This window comes from Oncorhynchus masou, chromosome 25 (assembly GCF_036934945.1).
Source record: "Oncorhynchus masou masou isolate Uvic2021 chromosome 25, UVic_Omas_1.1, whole genome shotgun sequence".
Classification (NCBI taxonomy): domain Eukaryota; kingdom Metazoa; phylum Chordata; class Actinopteri; order Salmoniformes; family Salmonidae; genus Oncorhynchus; species Oncorhynchus masou.
This window is the reverse complement of record NC_088236.1, coordinates 26,485,078-26,500,748: the sequence shown is the minus strand read 5'-3', so window position 1 is coordinate 26,500,748 and position 15,671 is coordinate 26,485,078. Positions and strand designations below refer to the sequence as shown.

At 44.2% G+C, this 15,671-nt stretch overlaps 1 long non-coding RNA gene across 2 annotated transcripts; it reads left to right on the top strand.

Annotated features, from left to right (window-relative positions):
- The first annotated feature begins 2,921 nt into the window (after positions 1 to 2,921).
- On the top strand, positions 2,922 to 8,725 carry LOC135513995 (uncharacterized). Of its 2 annotated transcripts, none has more exons than XR_010451619.1 (5): positions 2,922 to 3,024; positions 3,344 to 3,378; positions 6,150 to 6,286; positions 7,945 to 8,058; positions 8,185 to 8,725. It is a non-coding gene; the product is annotated as an uncharacterized LOC135513995 (long non-coding RNA). The 2 variants fall into 2 exon arrangements; XR_010451620.1 differs by having other exon boundaries at positions 7,945 to 8,068.
- Positions 8,726 to 15,671: the final 6,946 nt, after the last annotated feature.

The window sequence follows — 15,671 nt, the reverse complement described above, 5'->3', positions numbered from 1 at the left end:
ACAGAAACAAAGCATGTCTGACTTTTGTTAATAGGAAGGAAATTATCCATGCCACTTTTATGTCTATTTTAGATTTTGGGGATATTATCTATATGCATGCAGCAGAATCTACACTTAAACCACTATATGTTGTTTTCCATTTTGCCCTTAGGTTGACTGGTGATGGTTACAGAACTCACCATTGTGTTTTGTATCAAAAAGTGACTTGGGCCTCTTTGTATGTAAGGAGAAAGTGGCATTTTCTTGTGGTCATTTACAAAGCACTCATGCAGAAACTTCCTATGTATCTATCATCATTTATTCAAATTTAGATTTACAAAATGACCAAACCCATGGATCATTTAGCTATTTGATATTACATTTTAGGAACCCTTTAGGTATCAAAAATATATACACCTCAGTTCAGTAAACTTAAATTAGGTAACACAACGTGCCATTGGAACACAGGAGAGATGGTTGCTAATAATGGTTCTCTGTACGCCTATGTAGATATTCCATTTAAAAAATCTGCCATTTCCAGCTACAATAGTCATTTACAACATTAACAATATCTACACTGTATTTCTGATCAATATGAGGCTATTTTTAATGGACAAAATATGTGCTTTCTTTCAAAAACAAGGACATTTCTAAGTGACCCCAAACTTTTGACCGGTAATGTATTAAAAAATGATTTGATAAAATATTGATTTGACCTCTACTACTATAGCCCATAGAAATGCATTGAATAACACATTCATAAATGGCATGAGACAGTAAAAAAAAGAATCATAAGGAATATGGTTTTTAAGTGTATGTCCTATATCTATGATCTATAAGAAAGCTCAGGAAATGTTGTTTTTGTAAAAAAAATATTTAACCCCTTATTTTTGTTGGCACAAAACTACCTCCATACTTTCATTCATTTGTATGGGTTACCTTCAGATGAGTTCTGTGACACTTGTAGAGCATAACAGAGAACAGCATCATGTTCATGAGAGTCTCATCTTTCCATAGAGTTGTTCCATTAGTTTGCCAGACCTTTCGGATGCTCCAGACATTTTTGTCAGAGGACCGATTTCCATGTTGTCAGCGGTCTGATAAACACCGCTGTAGCTCGGCCACCTTCCATCGCAGATGCGGAAGGTTGACATAGGTGGATGCGGATGCAGCCCATGCAAACAGAGATATCTATAGCTTAAATTGACGGATTCTATCTGGGAAGTAACTGTTCAGCAGTCTTACGGTTTGGGGTAGAAGTTGTTTAGGAGCCTTTTGGTCCCAGACTTGGCGCTCCAGTACTGCTTGCCATGCGGTAGCATAGAGAACAATCTGACTTGGGTGGCTGGAGTTTTTGACCATTTTTACAGGCCTTCCCCTGACACCTCCTGGTATAGAGGTCCTAGATGTCAGGGAGCTTGTCCCCAGTGATGTACTGGGCCGTACGCACTACCCTCTGTAGTGCCTTACGGTTGGATGTCAAGCAGTTGCCATACCAGTCAAGATGCTCTCAATAATGCAACTGTATAACTTTGAGGATTTTAGGGCACATGTAAAATCTTTTCAGCCTCCTGAGGGGGAAGAGGCGTTGTTGTGCCCTTTTCATGACTGTGTTGGTATGTTTGGACCATGATAGGTCCCAGTTTATTCTCCAGTGATTGCACATTCGTCAATAGTCTCATAGTCCTACGTAGTCTCGTCAGGTATCCCGCACGCCAACCTCTATAACGCCACCTCATCCTTTTTCGAAGGTCGGGGATTTGGGCCTGGTTCGGGATGAGTAGTATGTCCTTTGCCACCGACTCATTGAAGTAGAAATCCTCATCCAAATCGAGGTTAGTGATCGCTGTTCTGACGTCCAGAAGCTTTTTTCGGTCAAAAAACACACACAAAATAGCACAATTGATCAAGAGTCCGTAAAATGGCTGCTATTCCCTCCAGCACCATTCTAGCTATTATATCTGGGTGTAGCAGCAGATGCTGATGTTCTGGTACTTTTCACTTTTTCCTCCTCTCCTCTCCCTCTCTACATCCTCCATGCATCACTTTCTCTCTAGTCTCTTTATTTCCTCTCCTTCCTTTCTCTTTCTTTCCTCCCCCACCCCATCCCAGCTGCTTGAGCACATATGCTCCTGTCATTCATGTCTGTCATGTAGCTTTAACATGAGGCAACTATATGCATACATAAGGACCAAGGAGTCTGCATGAATTTGAGTGTCTGAGAAAGAGAGAGAGTGAGAGAGAGAGCCCATATAAGGGGGAGCTAGAGGCAGCATATTTCACAAAGCTCTACATAAACATGAAGGGTGTGTGTGTGTGTGTGGGGGGGGTGTCAATCTATCTTTGTGAGGGTCAGAGGGGCAGGCCCATGTCTAATCCTCTGGGATGGGATGTAGAAGATGAAATTTTGAGACTGGAGATGTGTTCACTGATGCATATACAGTATATGACTGAGCTGAAAGAAGCCATGGAGCTGTATGTGTGTTCACTGGTGCATATATCACACAGGTTTCAAATCTGAAAGAGACATGTCTCGGGGATCCCTGTCAAATATTTAGAAAGAGTGAGTAAAAAAAGCCTGATAGCTGTGACTGGCACCAACTGTTTTAAGTAATGAATAGACTAAAGCAGTATAACATAAATAAATGTATGAAAAAAAATATGATCATCAATTGTAGCCTTCAACATAGCCATTTTTGTATGAAACAGTCATTACAAAATATACATTCATCAAATAATTTGCCATATTACAAATACATGCTTTTCTCAATTTGACAAACGGATATAACATATCGACCAACCAACCTGTCGTTGCTCTTTGTTTTAAGGTTAGATAATAAATCACATCTATATAAGATTCAGGTTTACAGTAATCAACAGATGGCGCTGTTGTTCAGAAATCATAACTCTCAACACGTAGATCCTTTCACCCGGAAATACGAACAGAGACAGAAGTTGGATAAATTACAGTTTGAAATCGTGGCGCTTGGCGTAAAGTCCAGAGAAAAAATATATGAAAAACTCGATTCTCTGGGAGAGGGTTAGGTAATGAGAAACATGATAATATTGCCATTGTTGGGTTTTTCGTATGAGCCGTTTTGTTAAGGTTAGCGCTGTATAGATTAAGAGAAAAGATTGATTACTAGTTAGGACAATGAATGGTTTAGCCGGTTGCTACAAAGGCAACACCTTCAAAATGAGAGTAATTATCTAGCAACGCTAAGGTTAGTTCGGTTTGTTGATAAGTTAGCTAGCTGCATGTATCTGTTTGTCACTTTTAAAGTTGGTGCTAGTGTTTCTCTGTTTTACTTACCAACGAATATGGTTGTTCTTCCTGCCTTCCCACTTTGCCACTGTGTACAAGACAATACCAACGACACGATAGTTACCATCAAGAAGGTAAGAGCATGTCTGTGAGGAATGTTTCAAAGTAATTGCCAGGAGCACCTGTTTTTCCTTTTAAGGTGTTTGTGTAGGCCTAACACATGCCCATATGTGGGTAAAACCTGGGAAGTATAACCACAGAACATTGAGCCAGATGTTTCACTGGATGTATGCACCTAAAGCATCCGGCTTGCATTTCCACTCCCCATGGTTATGAGAGGAAGCCCAGTGGCAGCAGTGGGAGGAGATGGATTTTGGCCGACATTTAGCACATTTTCTCATTTATGAAACATTTGATCACAGTACAGTTTTCTGTTCCCAAAACTAGATTATGTTATGAACAGAGTGGACTAAGTTTTGTAGACTATTCTTTGCCGAAGTCCCGGTATTCCCATGACTGCTTAGCCTCACAAAGTTCCAATATCAAGTTTTCTGACGATGCGACACTAGTAGGCCTGATTACAAACAACGACAAGACCTACATAGACGAGGTAGGCACTCTGGCGGTGTGGTGCCAGGAAAAACCACCATTCCCTAAACGTCAGCAAAACAAAGGAGCTGATTTTGGACTTCAGGAGGAACCAGGCTGGGCACACCTTCATCAACAGAGCCGCCATGGAGACGGCAGAAGAATGTGCAAGAGCGGCCTGGCCCTGCAGGCCCTCCGTGTTCTACAGGAGCACCATCAAGAGTATACTGTCGGGCTGCATCACAGCCTGGTATGGCAACTCCACCACCGCTGACTGCAAGGCTCTACAGAGGGTGGCACAATCAGCTGAACCCATCAATGGGTGCACACAGCCCGCCCTCCAAGACACCTACAACACCAGGTGTTGCAGTTGCAGGAATGCCAAGAAGATTATCAAAGACCTCAGCCCCCTGAGACACAGTATGTTCTCCCCACGTCTATCACTCAGACTCGGGTAGTATAGGAGCATCATGGCAAAAACGGTGCGACTGGCCAATAACTTCTACCCCCAGATCATCACACTGCTGTATAGCCACCATTGGGCAGCTATCTGCCCTCCCCCGCCACCCCAGTTGTAAATATGTATATATTTTTATTATTATTGTTTTATACACTTCTCTTATGGACCTGCACTGTTAGAGCTCAGAGTTTAAGAATTTCACTGTACCCTGCAATTATATCTGTGACCCTGTGCATATGACTAATAAACTTGTCTATCTAAAAATGTCATTGTTGAGAAGGAGTGTCTGCGGATCCCAGTACAGGAGCTTCAGAATGGTTTAGGTTAAAACTATGTATGGGAGTGGTTTTCCCAGACACAGATTAAAACAAGCTGTGGAGAATCTCCATTGAAAAGGCTTAATCTTTGTCTGGGAAACCACCCCATGAAATTTGATTCCGTATATTTGTCTCAAGTTTGTCGAGAGATTAAACTGCTGTAGGGGTTAAGTCACCCAAACATTATCGGGGTAAGGATCTAACTAAACTCCTACTGTTTAAATGGAAACTGTCAGAAGTAATATTCATGTGTTCCTGGTTGAGCTTTGCATCAGTTTCATCATCAGTTGTATTAATGATCATTTAGAGCTCATTTGGATATTATTCCCAACCAAAGCATCCTTTATGAACTATACTAATTATCTTGATCACCATCACCTTTACTGTGAAATTATGTCATGTTCTCAAAGAAAGCACAATATCATATGTCCCTACACTTACATCAATGTGTGTCCATTTGTGTGTCTATTTCTCAGCTCCTTGATGTATTTGGGCATAAATTCAACATTAGCTTGGTGTTTGACTTTATGGACACAGACCTGGAGGTAAAACTGAGCTGTAGGTTTTGGCCATATGGGCCAGTTTCCTGGACCCAGATTAAATCTAGTCCTGGACTTAAAAAAGCTTGCTCAGTGGAAAAACTCCAAATGGCTTTTTATTCCAAGACTAGGATTAATCTCTGTCCAGGAAACTGGCCCCAGTAAATGCTGATGTTCACGGCTTTAGTCTAAAAGTGACCTTGGGCACTAGAGGCCACTAGAGGGATACTCCATCCAGTGCTTGGGATTCATGGGTTAATTCAAAGTACGAAGGTTCTATTGGATATGCAAGAGGGTCCCTTTATAGACTAGTACTCTGTTCATTCTGTTAGCTCTCTGATGTCCTCCTTGAGGCACAGATATGGGTTCAGTCATACCAAACATCAAAGACTGGCTGGTGCCCAGAGAGAACCAGAGAGAGGGAGCAGCCTGAGAGCTATGGTATTAGTTTGCTTCTATCTCTCTCTTAGGGGTTCTGTAGGGCCAGCTCTGGTCCTGGGGGATCTGTCTGTCTGTGTCTCTGCCTCTCTCTGTCCCTCTCTCTGCCCATCCCTATTTCTCTCTCCTTGTCTCTCTCTCCCATTTGCTCTGGATTTATGAGTCTGTGTCTGCCAGATGGCTCCAGATGAGTGCCCAGTTTCACTGCCAATACATCAAACTCGGTTAGAGAGTAGGAAAACAGACCCCCTTAGAGCCATAATTAAGGAGTGGTAGCTGCTCTTAAATAATCAATACCACCCTCTCTGTAGCTCTCAGGATGATCTAATGGCAATTATCAAATCATAGACAGACAGATAAATAGCTCAGACACAGAAGACTGAAATACGAGGAGGATTTGATAGCCTGTGTCTACATAGAGATGTTGAGCTGAAATTCTCTTGTGCTTGTGCTTTCCTGAGAGGCGATTTGTTGTATGTGGACCTTCAGCCTTGGAGTTAAGAAAAGGTAGACTATTGAGAGACTGGCTGACACACCTGGTTTAACTCTCTCCTGTGTTCTAGGTGGTGATTAAAGATACCATGCTGGTGCTGACTCCAGCCAACATCAAAGGCTTCATAGTGATGACTCTACTGGGCCTGGAGTACATGCACCACACACTGTCATACAATACACACCTTCTCATAGGTGCTTGTGTCAGGTAAAGTTAGGTGTGATAGACTCGTCTCCACTTCAGAAATTATATTTGTAATTGTATTTTATGTAAATTAACAAATGTACGTTTGTTATAAATCAATTACAATTGAAGTCGGATGTTTACATACACTTAGGTTGGATTCATTAACTTGTTTTTCAACCACTCCACAAATGTCTTGTTAAAAAACTATAGTTTTGACGAGTCGGTTAGGACACCTACTTTGTGCATAACAAGTCATTTTTCCAACAATTGTTTACAGACAGATTATTTCACTTATAATTCACTGTATCACAATTTTAGTGGGTCAGAAGTTTACAAACACTAAGTTGACTGTGCCTTTAAACAGCTTCTGATAGGCTAATTGACATCATTTGAGTCAATTGGAGGTGTACCAATGGATGTATTTCAAGGCCTACCTTCAAACTCAGTACCTCTTTGCTTGACATCATGGGAAAATCAAAATAAATCAGCCAAGACCCCAGAAAAAATATTGTAGACCTCCACAAGTATGGTTCATCCTTGGGAGCAATTTCCAAATGCCTGAAGGTACCACGTTCATCTGTACAAACAATAGTACGCAAGTATAAACACCCTGGGACCACGCAGCTGTCATACCGCTCAGGAAGGAGACACGTTCTGTCTCCTAGAGATGAACGTACTTAGGTGTGAAAAGTGCAAATCAATCCCAGATCAACCGCAAAGGACCTTGTGAAGATGCTGGAGGAAACAGGTACAAAAGTATTTAGATCCACAGTAAAACTAGCCCTATATCGACATAACCTGAAAGGCCGCTCAGCAAAGAAGAAGCCACTGCTCCAAACCCGCCATAAAAAGGCCAGACTACGGTTTGCAACTGCACATGGGAACAAAGATCGTACTTTTTGGAGAAATGTCCTCTGGTCTGATGAAACAAAAATAGAACTCTTTAGCCATAATGACCATTGTTTTGTTTGGAGTGAAAAGGGAGATGCTTGCAAGCCGAAGAACACCATCCCAACCGTGAAGCATCATGTTGTGGGGGTGCTTTGCTGCAGGATGGACTGGTGCACTTCACAAAATAGATGACATCATGAGGAAGGAAAATTATGTGAATGTATTGAGACATCTCAAGCCAAAGTCAGGAAGTTAAAGCTTGGTTGCAAATGGGCCTTCTAAATGAACAATGACCCCAAGAATACTTCCAAAGTTGTGGCAAAATGGCTTAAGGACAAGAAAATCAAGGTGTTGGAGTGGCCATCACAAAGCCCTGACCTCAATACCATAGAACCTTTGTGGGCAGAACTGAAAAAGCGTGTGCGAGTAAGGAGGCCTACAAACCTGACTCGGTTACACCAGCTCTGTCAGGAGGAATGGGCCGACATTCACCCAGCTTATTGTGGGAAGCTTGTGGAAGGCTACCCTAAACGTTTTGCCCAAGTTTAAAAATGTAAAGGTAATGCTGCCAAATACTAATTGAGTGTATGTAAACTTCTGACCCACTGGGAATGTGATGAAAGAAATAAAAGCTGAAATAAATATTTCTCTAAAGTGGTGATCCTAACTGACCTAAGACAGGGAATTTCTACTAGGATTAAATGTCAGGAATTGTGAAAAACTGAGTTTATATGTTTTTGGCTAAGGTGTATGTAAACTTCTGACTTCAACTGTATATTTCTCCATAGTAAACACTGTACGATCTGAAGCCCAATAACCTGCTGGGTGAGAATGGGCTGCTGAAGCTGTCTGATTTTTGTTTGACTAAAACTCTCGGCAGCCCTACAGTCTACACTCACCAGGTAGTCACCTGTAGGTGTCACTCTCAAACTCCATTTCAAAGTCTTTATTGTCCATTTATCTATATTTTTTTTAAATAGCATTTCATGTGACACTCACTGTGTTTGATACAATGTTTTCTCTCTCAGATGGCGTTGTTCTCCAGAGTTGTTCGGTGCCAGGATGCATGGGGTGGGAGTCGACATGTGGGCCGTGGACTGCGTCCTTGCGGAGCTTTCACAGGTACACACCATAAGCTCAGTCCAATTTAAACATTGAGACGAGACAAAACAAGTTTGCCTGTAGAATGGCACTGAAACTAGGCAGCTCAATTGAACTTTGTTCTGAAATTGTCTTGTCTCTGTGATTTAAAAATAAATCTAGACTGAGCATCAAGGTTCAGACTACTGTATTGTCAGACACACACCTTTCTGTATACATAATTCTGCATCCCAAATGACAAGGTATTCCCTGTATAGTGTGCTACTGTTGACCAGGGCACAAGGACTCTGTTCAAAAGTTGTACAAATGTAGGGAATGTGGTTGCCATTTGAGACTCATGTTCCCTGCTACTCTGTGGTATAACACCCTCTCTCTCTTGTTACCATTCCTAGCAGGAAACTCCTGGGCTGTGAGTGTCTGTCTTTTCTGTGTCTGCATGTGTGGTTCATTTAAGACTAAGCAACACCTTGAAAAATCTTCCGGTTCCGGTTGGAGCGAGCGGTCGCATCTACACTTCGGTCCGCAGGTAGTATAACTTTCATTACATTTCATTACATTTCGTTATAGTACAACGGTTTGATTTGTCTTATCTTAGCAATTTCTTCTTAGCTAGCTACATAGCCGTCTTTGTATCAACGACAATTGCATATTATCGTATTTCGTCGTCCTAACGTATCTGCCCAGCAGCTAGCTAAGCAGCTAGCTAACATCCACTGTCCACTAGCACTGTAGAAACTATTACACTCAACTGAACGACTCGATTAGCGTAGTGTCAGCTAGCTACATAGTTGTCTTCGCTGTCTTCGTATCCAAGATAATTGTGCAGTTTAGAGTGTGTAGACTTAGAGTGATTATCTTAATTTACCGAGGTTAGCTAGCCAGCTATTTGTCGTCCTTAACGTAGGAAATGCTGCTAGCTAGCTAGCCAACAGCTAGCCAACCTCTACCGAATTGAACTCCAACTACCCGGTCAACATTCCGCGTCGCTCCACAGGTAGTATCACATTTTTCATTTCACTTCATTACAGTACAACGGTTTGATTTGTTTGATCGTAGCTAGCCAGCTACATAGCCGTCTTTGTATCTAAGACAATTGTGTAGTCTAGAGCGATTTTCTAGGTTAGCTGGCCAGCTATTGTCGGTCTTTCAACGTAGCTAGCCAGCTAGCCCCGAATAGCAGCACTGTAGTAACTATTACAGTACAACGGTTTGTTTTGTTTGATCGTAGCTACATAGCCGTCTTTGTATCTAAGACAATTGTGTAGCCTAGAGCGATTTTCTAGGTTAGCTGGCCAGCTATTGTCGTTCTCTTAACGTAGCTAGCCAGCTAGCCCCCGAATAGCAGCACTGTAGTAACTATTACAGTACAACGGTTTGTTTTGTTTGATCGTAGCTAGCTAGCTACACAGCCGTCTTTGTATCTAAGTCAATTGTTTAGCCTAGAGCGATTTTCTAGGTTAGCTACATCGCAGCCACTACCAGCTAGCCTACTCCAGCAGTACTGTATCATTTCAATCATTTTAGTCTATAAGATTCTTGCTACGTAAGCTTAACTTTCTGAACATTCGAGACGTGTAGTCCACTTGTCATTCCAATCTCCTTTGCATTAGCGTAGCCTCTTCTGTACCCTGTCAACTATGTGTCTATCTATCCCTGTTCTCTCCTCTCTGCACAGACCATACAAACGCTCCACACCGCGTGGCCGCGGCCACCTAATCTGGTGGTCCCAGCGCGCACGACCCACGTGGAGTTCCTGGTCTCCGGTAGCCTCTGGAACTGCCGATCTGCGGCCAACAAGGCAGAGTTCATCTCAGCCTATGCCTCCCTCCAGTCCCTCGACTTCCTGGCACTGACGGAAACATGGATCACCACAGATAACACTGCTACTCCTACTGCTCTCTCTTCGTCCGCCCACGTGTTCTCGCACACCCCGAGAGCTTCTGGTCAGCGGGGTGGTGGCACCGGGATCCTCATCTCTCCCAAGTGGTCATTCTCTCTCTCTCCCCTTACCCATCTATCTATCGCCTCCTTTGAATTCCATGCTGTCACAGTTACCAGCCCTTTCAAGCTTAACATCCTTATCATTTATCGCCCTCCAGGTTCCTCGGAGAGTTCATCAATGAGCTTGATGCCTTGATAAGCTCCTTTCCTGAGGACGGCTCACCTCTCACAGTCCTGGGCGACTTTAACCTCCCCACGTCTACCTTTGACTCATTCCTCTCTGCCTCCTTCTTTCCACTCCTCTCCTCTTTTGACCTCACCCTCTCACCTTCCCCCTACTCACAAGGCAGGCAATACGCTCGACCTCATCTTTACTAGATGCTGTTCTTCCACTAACCTCATTGCAACTCCCCTCCAAGTCTCCGACCACTACCTTGTATCCTTTTCCCTCTCGCTCTCATCCAACACTTCCCACACTGCCCCTACTCGGATGGTATCGCGCCGTCCCAACCTTCGCTCTCTCTCCCCCGCTACTCTCTCCTCTTCCATCCTATCATCTCTTCCCTCTGCTCATACCTTCTCCAACCTTTCTCCTGAGTCTGCCTCCTCAACCCTCCTCTCTTCCCTTTCTGCATCCTTTGACTCTCTATGTCCCCTATCCTCCAGGCCGGCTCGGTCCTCCCCTCCCGCTCCGTGGCTCGATGACTCATTGCGAGCTCACAGAACAGAGCTCCGGGCAGCCGAGCGGAAATGGAGGAAAACTCGCCTCCCTGCGGACCTGGCATCCTTTCACTCCCTCCTCTCTACATTTTCCTCCTCTGTCTCTGCTGCTAAAGCCACTTTCTACCACTCTAAATTCCAAGCATCTGCCTCTAACCCTAGGAAGCTCTTTGCCACCTTCTCCTCCCTCCTGAATCCTCCTCCCCCTCCCCCCTCCTCCCTCTCTGCAGATGACTTCGTCAACCATTTTGAAAAGAAGGTCGACGACATCCGATCCTCGTTTGCTAAGTCAAACGACACCGCTGGTTCTGCTCACACTGCCCTACCCTGTGCTCTGACCTCTTTCTCCCTCTCTCTCCAGATGAAATCTCGCTTCTTGTGACGGCCGGCCGCCCAACAACCTGCCCGCTTGACCCTATCCCCTCCTCTCTTCTCCAGACCATTTCCGGGGACCTTCTCCCTTACCTCACCTCGCTCATCAACTCATCCCTGACCGCTGGCTACGTCCCTTCCGTCTTCAAGAGAGCGAGAGTTGCACCCCTTCTGAAAAAACCTACACTCGATCCCTCCGATGTCAACAACTACAGACCAGTATCCCTTCTTTCTTTTCTCTCCAAAACTCTTGAACGTGCCGTCCTTGGCCAGCTCTCCCACTATCTCTCTCAGAATGACCTTCTTGATCCTAATCAGTCAGGTTTCAAGACTAGTCATTCAACTGAGACTGCTCTTCTCTGTATCACGGAGGCGCTCCGCACTGCTAAAGCTAACTCTCTCTCCTCTGCTCTCATCCTTCTAGACCTATCGGCTGCCTTCGATACTGTGAACCATCAGATCCTCCTCTCCACCCTCTCCGAGTTGGGCATCTCCGGCGCGGCCCACGCTTGGATTGCGTCCTACCTGACAGGTCGCTCCTACCAGGTGGCGTGGCGAGAATCTGTCTCCTCGCCACGCGCTCTCACCACTGGTGTCCCCCAGGGCTCTGTTCTAGGCCCTCTCCTATTCTCGCTATACACCAAGTCACTTGGCTCTGTCATAACCTCACATGGTCTCTCCTATCATTGCTATGCAGACGACACACAATTAATCTTCTCCTTTCCCCCTTCTGATGACCAGGTGGCGAATCGCATCTCTGCATGTCTGGCAGACATATCAGTGTGGATGACGGATCACCACCTCAAGCTGAACCTCGGCAAGACGGAGCTGCTCTTCCTCCCGGGGAAGGACTGCCCGTTCCATGATCTCGCCATCACGGTTGACAACTCCATTGTGTCCTCCTCCCAGAGCGCTAAGAACCTTGGCGTGATCCTGGACAACACCCTGTCGTTCTCAACCAACATCATGGCGGTGGCCCGTTCCTGTAGGTTCATGCTCTACAACATCCGCAGAGTACGACCCTGCCTCACACAGGAAGCGGCGCAGGTCCTAATCCAGGCACTTGTCATCTCCCGTCTGGATTACTGCAACTCGCTGTTGGCTGGGCTCCCTGCCTGTGCCATTAAACCCCTACAACTCATCCAGAACGCCGCAGCCCGTCTGGTGTTCAACCTTCCCAAGTTCTCTCCACGTCACCCCGCTCCTCCGCTCTCTCCACTGGCTTCCAGTTGAAGCTCGCATCCGCTACAAGACCATGGTGCTTGCCTACGGAGCTGTGAGGGGAACGGCACCGCAGTACCTCCAGGCTCTGATCAGGCCCTACACCCAAGCAAGGGCACTGCGTTCATCCACCTCTGGCCTGCTCGCCTCCCTACCATTGAGGAAGTACAGTTCCCGCTCAGCCCAGTCAAAACTGTTCGCTGCTCTGGCCCCCAATGGTGGAACAAGCTCCCTCACGACGCCAGGACAGCGGAGTCAATCACCACCTTCCGGAGACACCTGAAACCCCACCTCTTCAAGGAATACCTAGGATAAGATAAGTAATCCTTCTCACCACCCCCCTTAATGATTTAGATGCACTATTGTAAAGTGGCTGTTCCACTGGATGTCAGAAGGTGAATTCACCAATTTGTAAGTCGCTCTGGATAGGAGCGTCTGCTAAATGACTTAAATGTAAATGTAAAATGTAAATGAAAATATCTGTGTCCTCAATTACATTTACATTTAAGTCATTTAGCAGACGCTCTTATCCAGAGCGACTTACAAATTGGTTAATTCACCTTCTGACATCAGTGGAACAGCCACTTTACAATAGTGCATCTAAATCATTTAAGGGGGGGGTGAGAAGGATTACTTTATCCTATCCTAGGTATTCCTTGAAGAGGTGGGGTTTCAGGTGTCTCCGGAAGGTGGTGATTGACTCCGCTGTCCTGGCGTCGTGAGGGAGTTTGTTCCACCATTGGGGGGCCAGAGCAGCGAACAGTTTTGACTGGGCTGAGCGGGAACTGTACTTCCTCAGTGGTAGGGAGGCGAGCAGGCCAGAGGTGGATGAACGCAGTGCCCTTGTTTGGGTGTAGGGCCTGATCAGAGCCTGGAGCCTGGAGGTACTCCAGAGCCTGGAGCTCCGTAGGCAAGCACCATGGTCTTGTAGCGGATGCGAGCTTCAACTGGAAGCCAGTGGAGAGAGCGGAGGAGCGGGGTGACGTGAGAGAACTTGGGAATAATACATTGTGGATTTAAATAATGCCTTCATGTCTCTAACTAATGTGATACACAGTCCAGCACACAAACGGGGTCCCTGAGTCCTGTGTGGGAGGGTGATTTGGCATACAGACATACAGCAGTCTGTCCCCTCTGCTGTTCAGTTCTGTGTCAGAACTACCTCAGGCTATAGGAACCCCTGAGCCCCCCTCGGCCTCCCTTTGGCTTTTCTCTGGAAGAGTTCTAAATGGCACCCTATTCCTTATTTAGTGCACTAATTTTGACCAGCGCTTAAAGCAGTGCACTAAAAGAGGCATTTGGGATGAAGTCAGTCTGTTTATTCAGTGCTGTTTCTCCCAGCTCTACCCCCCCCCTCCCGTCTCCTCTCAACAGCCTCTGAGGGTGAGGTACTTTACGAACAGCCCCAGCTGCCCCAGCACAACTCCTCATCTGAGCCTCTCAAAGAGAATCAAGAGGAAACGAGATGGTCTGGAGACAAGGAATGAACAACACAGACACACACGCACATCTCAGCATTGGAATCAATAGCACAGACATTATTATTCCATCATACACCAGAGATAGAAGGTTAAATACCTCCTTGACATGTTTGTGTTTGACCATGATATTAATAACAACATGGTAAATATTATTCTGCTTGCTTATTTAAACTGATGGTTTGGCTTGTACAAAGGATTCAGTGACTGGTTTCCAATTTTGAATTGGGCCAGCAAGGGCCTCCTGTACCTAGAATGCATACATATTTTTGTACTGTGACCATGTTATCAGAAGTAACCTCATCAATTTAACATAAATATTCTCACACACTGTCAGAGTAACATGGTCTACTCATTTAGAACTGTAATCCCATTATAGTCAGAGCCCAGTAATTAAAGGGATGTAGGCGGTACAAAATAGCGCAATAGCAACCCAGGACTAACGCACACACACAGGTGTAGGGATGGTGGCGGTACGCTTAACTGCAACAAAAAAAGAGTGTTACTGTGAGGTTCAACGTGTGGTTTGGGAACTATTTAGGTTGTTTGGGTTGTATATTATAATAATAAAGAAGAAATTGATACTCTGATAGGGATATAGAGGGCATTTGCTTCGATGGAGAAACATGACCAGTCTTGCTGTTAAACATCCAGTGTGGTTCATTGGACTAGGTAGTTAGAAGTTGCCCCTAAACAGTGGTCCATGGTCAGTAAAAAAAAAAAAAATCATCCTAATGGTTAAAGTTTAGTGTTGAATAATGTTATTCTAGACCTGTAGTTAGTGGCAACTTCTAATTCCAGCGTGGCTCGTGTGGTCCAGTGGAAGACCTTCAGTGTGGTCTAACAGTGGTTCTGGATAGAACTCTGTAAGAGCCTGCTAGAGCACGACTATTTAGGTGACGAAAGAAGAAAACAGCAAGACTATTTTTGTCATGATTCATTTCATACATTTAGATGTACTGTAATATTGTCATGATTCATTTTATACATTCAGATGTACTGTAATATTGTCATGATTCATTTCATACATTCAGATGTAGTGTAATATTGTCATGATTCATTTCATACATTTAGATGTACTGTAATATTGTCATGATTCATTTCATACATTCAGATGTACTGTAATATTGTCATGATTCATTTTATACATTCAGATGTACTGTAATATTGTCATGATTCATTTCATACATTTAGATGTAGTGTAATATTGTCATGATTCATTTCATACATTCAGATGTACTGTAATATTGTCATGATTCATTTCATACATTTAGATGTACTGTAATATTGTCATGATTCATTTCATACAAAAACATAGTACATCTAAATGTATGTTATTTATTTTTGATGTGATGTAGGATAAGTCATTCTGTCTGCGATTGTGGTTGTTCATTTGGTTGACACTTCTGAATTAATGCAACACCTCAACTCTTAGCTGACTCAATTTAGCATAAAGTATCTAATCAATTATCCCCCCCAAAAATATGAATGCAATTAATTAAGTGGAGAAATCTTAGTAAAAAATACCTACTCCCACTCTGGTTTAAGGTGCCATTCACCTTAAACCAGTGCTCTGAATAAATACATATACCTCCCACCCACTACATATACCTCCCACCCATACTACTATTAGATAGCTCTGAATCCACAATATAGCAGAGGTTGAAAAGCCATAAAACATG